This window comes from Ailuropoda melanoleuca, chromosome 10 (genome assembly GCF_002007445.2).
Source record: "Ailuropoda melanoleuca isolate Jingjing chromosome 10, ASM200744v2, whole genome shotgun sequence".
Classification (NCBI taxonomy): Eukaryota; Metazoa; Chordata; class Mammalia; order Carnivora; family Ursidae; genus Ailuropoda; species Ailuropoda melanoleuca.
In genome coordinates, this window is record NC_048227.1 from 58,537,804 (window position 1) to 58,543,344 (window position 5,541).

At 41.5% G+C, this 5,541-nt stretch overlaps 1 pseudogene; it reads left to right on the forward strand.

The window, feature by feature from the left end:
• Positions 1–474: 474 nt before the first annotated feature.
• LOC100481242 lies at positions 475–5,073 on the forward strand (annotated as a pseudogene).
• Positions 5,074–5,541: the final 468 nt, after the last annotated feature.

Here is a 5,541-nt window from a genome sequence, read left to right on the forward strand (position 1 = left end):
AGCTGTTATATCATCCTTCCTTCTTTGAACTGCGTTGTAAATCTGCTAGACAGGAAATGGGGATTGGGAGGGGAAGGGGGGATGGGCTGCACAGGGAGGCTGGAGTGGGGGCTGGTTACCACCACCCTCAGAGATGGGCTGAGGTGAGGCCCTGTCCTCAGGGTAGGGTGAGAGTGGGGGAGACTCACAAGGGACTGGGGGAGGGGCAGGCGAGAGGGCACAGTGGGTGTGCTCAAAGCTTCCTGGGTCATGTTGGGTATGGGGTGACTGTATATGCCTGTGGGTGATTTCTGGGCTGGCTTCAGGTCCTCTAACTAATACCACTCTCACAGACATGGTTTTTAGAGCTGGAAGGAACTCTGAGACCCTTAAATGAGGATGTCAAGGACAATAGAGGACAAATAAATTACCCAAAACCACACAGCTAATGAGAACTGGAAGTAGGGATTGGGGGGGAGAGATTCTGACTCTAAGATGGCTCTTCTAGAGTTCCCCTTCTTACTGCTGTTTCTTGGTTTTTCATTCCGGAGCGAAAGTAGGCATAAAATGCAAATACGCTTGGGCAAAATGACACATTAATTCAATTCATGTTAAAAGCTAAATAATTGATGTTTAATTCTTTACTGAGGAGAAATTTTGGTGAATGGGAGACCCCTGAGCTCCGTGGAAGAGCACTTCTGACCACACGGGTGGGTGGCATCATCCATTCATGATCAACCTAGGACTGTGCCAGCCTCAGTGTTTCTGGAGTGGGGAGGAACAGGGAAGCTGAGACCTGTGATGTCTCTGAAATAGAACCAGTTTCTTGCTAGGAAGAAGTGAAAACAGGAAACCTGGCTAATGACTTCCCAGAGTCATCCATTTGTGCAATGTTTCTCCAAAAATGTCTGGATACCAGCCTGAGGAGCACCGTCCCTGTGGGATTAAACCCCTGCTCACCCGTAGAACCATGGAACCCTGTTTTCCACTTCTTCCTTCCCCTTCCACAACACTCCTGAGGCCACTTCTCAAATGAGGAATCCAATGACAATAGCCTAAGACCTTCCTACACACTCCAGGACCCCAAATTAAGTTAAATAATGGCCGTAGCCAACATTTATTTTGCTTTATTCATTTACTTTTTTTTTGCCAAGCACTTCACTAGCATTATCTTATGTCATCTTGATTATTTTTATCATCATCTCCATTTCACAATGAGGGTACTGCGCATCAGAGAGGTTAAATGATTTACCCAGTCACCTAAGTGACAGTGAGAGCCAAGACTTGAACTAAGGCAGACTTACTTGACAGCCTCGACTTCTCCCGCCTCAGACTGCTTCCACTGGTGGAAACAAAATTCTTTGGAGTCCTGAGGAAGCTAGATAGAATTCCATCCAATAGCAAGAAGGAGGTCCACCCACATTGTTTATTACTAGGCACAAGGATCCAAAAGGGTGAGGAGGGTCTGGCCCTGAAGAGTGTCTGGCTGAGAGATGAAATTGGAGTGGGATTGCCGTGTTCTATGCTCCGTGCCTTGTGTTTGGTGTATACGTCTGCTTTTCTGGGCCAACAGCCGAAATATCTCCTTCACTTCCTGACTGGGTCTTGGGCCATTAATACCATATCACACCCAATGCATTCTTATATGGGTCACCCAGCTCATTTCCATGGCCTAAATCTGCCATTATTTGGTGTCTGTTGAATGCAAATAAGCTGATTCTTGGTACCCAGGGACCGTTGACATAAGATTTTGATTGTTCTCTCTTCTCTTCCTGTTACTTCTTCCTGCTGCTTATTTTAGACATCACCTCTGCCAGGTTGCACATGAGTGGAAAGAAAGCTTGCTCACTGGAGCAAGTTCCCACTGGAAAAAGACTGCTGGAGGGGCGCCTGGGTGGCACAGCGGTTAAGCGTTTGCCTTCGGTTCAGGACATGATCCCAGCGTTCTGGGATCGAGCCCCACATCAGGCTCCTCCACTGTGAGCCTTCTTCTTCCTCTCCCACTCCCCCTGCTTGTGTTCCCTCTCTCGCTGGCTGTCTCTATCTCTGTCGAATAACTAAATAAAATCTTTAAAAAAAAAAAAAAAAAGACTGCTGGGGAAGCAGTTTGAGGCTTGTAGATTACCTTTTCCTCTGTGCATTCCCTGTCATCTGATAGCTTAGATAGCACTAAACTTTTTCCTTAGTTGGGCCTTGGCTATGTTTGCTGAATTGTTGTGTTGTGTTTGTTAAATTACATATCATCTTTAACCCATGACTCACCCTTGGTCAAATTCTATAATTAAGGGATATGGAACAGCACTGGACTCTCATTCTATCCCATTAAATGAATTAATGCATGAGACATACTAGGACATTTCCTAGAGTAAACACTGAACAATTGTTAGTTATTTTGTCGATATTAGACGATATGCTTGAAAAATAATATTCAATATCCAAGGCATCAGGTTTTTTAAAAATTTATTTGAGACAGGGGGAGAGAGAGAGAGTGAGAGAGAGAGAGAGAATGCACAAGCGGGGAGGAGGGTCAGAGGGTCAGAGAAGCAGACTCTGCTGAGCAGGGAACCTGATGTGGGTTTCAATCCCAGGACCCTGAGATCGTGCCCCGAGCCAAAGGCAGATGCTTAACGGTCTGAGCCACCCAGGTGCCCCAAGGCATTAGTTTTTTTTGTCTTTGGTTTTTGGTTTTTTATCCTGGATTTTTCTTTATAGCAGCCAGGACTGAGTTTTAAAGTAAAGTTCCTCAAGGGCAAGAACTAAGGATGGTAAAATGGAGCAGTACTAGTTATAAACTCCTGAGGGGAAGACTTCTGGTGCTAGTTATGAGGGACTAGCTTGTATCAGATCAATCCTCCATATGAGAAAAACCAAAAAACCTAGATTTTTTTTTAGCAGAGAGAAACATCTATTTGAACGCATTGGAGAGATACTCAGAGTCTAAGGTGTTCTAGAAAAAGGGGGCAGCTTAACATATGCAGTTACATTCCTTCATGAGGCATTGGATGATTCTGAATATGCACAGAGATGCTGAGTAGGACCACTGGCAATCTTGCAGGTGTAGGGAGACAAAAATTGGGATTTAAGCTTTCCAAAAGGAGAGGTCCTGGTAAACAGCCCAGTCTTTCAACTGGGAATCTTGAAGGACTACACCCTGGTAATAAAAGCTAGCCTGAAAATAGACTAGTGTTCACAGAGACTGAAACTCAGATCTGAATCCAATCAATCTCAGATTAGACTAGAGATTCTTCTGGCCAACTGCCTGCCTGAACCAAAGTAAATCTTCTTTGGAGGAAGATGACATCATCCAGACTTTCAAGTTATCGCCACAATTTTTCATGCACAGTGTCTGGCATTAAACAAACAACAACAATAAAACTGGGCATATCAAGAGATAGGAACAAATCACTGAAAACCAAGAGAAAAAAATGCTGTAATTTAAACAGATATGTTGAATATATTTTAAAAATAGTCTAATAAAACTTCTGGGACTGAAATTAAGAGCTCAGTGGAAGGATTTAAAAGCAACTTAGACTCAACTGAAGAGATGATTCATGAACTTGAATATAGACCAGAAGAAAATATGTAGACTTCACTATAATTACAGCAAGATAAAGATTTTAAGAAATACAGAAAAGGAAGACTAAGAAAAATATGGGACCCAGTATAAACATTTGTGTAATTAGAGTCTTGGAAGAGGAGAGAGATAATACAGCATAAACAATTTTGGAGAGAAAATAATCTGAGGATTTATTTATTTATTTTTGAAGATTTCATTTATTTACTTGACAGAGAGAGACAGCGAGAGAGAGGGAACACAAGCAGGGGGAGTGGGAGAGGGAGAAGCAGGCTTCCTGCTGGGCAGGAAGCCCAATGCAGGGCTGGATCCCAGGACGCTGGGATCATGACCTGAGCCCAAGACAGACGCTTAACGACTGAGCCACCAAGGCACCCCTAATCTGAGGATTTAAAAACTGACAAAAGACACAGAGCCACAGATAATTACAAAGGAAGTTACAACTAGACCCGTCATAGTAAAACAGGCAAAAAACAACTAAAGGCAAAAACTGTAAATATAACTAGTATAAAAAATAACAGGACACATTTTGTTCAGAGGCACAATAATAAGACAGCCAAGTTTTCAGTTAAAATGATGGAAGCCAAACAATAATGAAAGGATATCTTTAAAAGGCTAAATGAAGAAATGTGGCTGGAGTTTGAGCTGTGTGGGCCCTGAGACGCCACAGCCCTGGGACGTGGAGCAGCCCCGGGGGTGGTGGATACCAGCTCTCCAAGCCTGCAATTAAAAAAACAAACAAACAAACAAACAAAAACCTCCAATGAAATAACATTGCAAAAAGGGAAGAAACAGAAAGGAAAGAGTGAAAAAGTAGAAGAGGCAGAGCCTGAAGAATTTGTGGTGGAAAAGGTACTGGACCAATGTGTAGTAAATGGGAAGGTGGAGTATTTCCTGAAGTGGAAGAGATTTACAGATGCTGACAATACTTGGCAAGCTGAAGACAATGTAGATTGTCTAGAGTGCATTCAAGTATTTCCTAATCCTCAGAAAGCCGGTAAAGAAAGATGATACAAAAGGGCAAGCTTTATCTGACCGTGACTCTGATGATAGATAGCAAATCAAAGAAGAAAAGTGATGCTGCGGATAAACCAAGAGGTCTTGATCCTGAATGAGTAGTTGGCGTCGCAGACGGCAGTGGAGAATTCTTGTCTGTCACAAAATGGAAAAGATTCAGGTGAGGCCGACTCCATCGGTGCTGGCGAAAGGGGCAGATAGGAAGTGTCTTCAAAGTGTCATTGTTTTTTACAAAAAGAGACTAACTTGGCATTCTTGTCTAGAAGATGAAATTCAATAATTGTTTTTATTGCTGTTCATAGATATTTATATATATATAATCTGGGTCTTGGTTTTTTGATTAGGATGAGGAAATAACATTCTAATGAAAATCAAGTTTGATCTGTTTGTTTTGAAATAGTATCAGGGGAGTTGAGGATTTTTTGCATCTATAGCACTGGTTACTTTGAACAAATAAAAGCTTTCTGTAGTTGCTTCCTTTATCAGAAAAGAATATTTGAGACCATGGGATGTTATTCCCCTATATTAGAGAACACCTTTTCTAAATGTTGGGGGAAATCTTCAGAGTTGTTCATCAGAATTTCTGTTTAACTCTTATATGTGTAAGGACTATTCTGGGTTTTTTGCTATTTGGGGTTTTTTTGGTGTGTGTGTGTGTTTGTGTGTGTGTGTGTGTGTGTATACATAAAAATACATGTGTAAGTGCTTTCCTTTCTATTTTTTTCTTTAAGCATTCACCAAAATAAAAACAGCATTTCATAACCATGGGTAAGCCCATGTTTCTGGGATGCCATATTTTTGGCAACCTATGAAATAAATCACTTAAAGTAAATTGAAATTTTTCCTGATGTCTTAACATTTCAAATTTTGAAATTAATTGAAAATTTAAATATAATGAAAACAAGTTAAATTGGACAGTTTAAAAGCAGCCGTATCAGAATCCATATCAATCTCTATAGTCATATAAATGT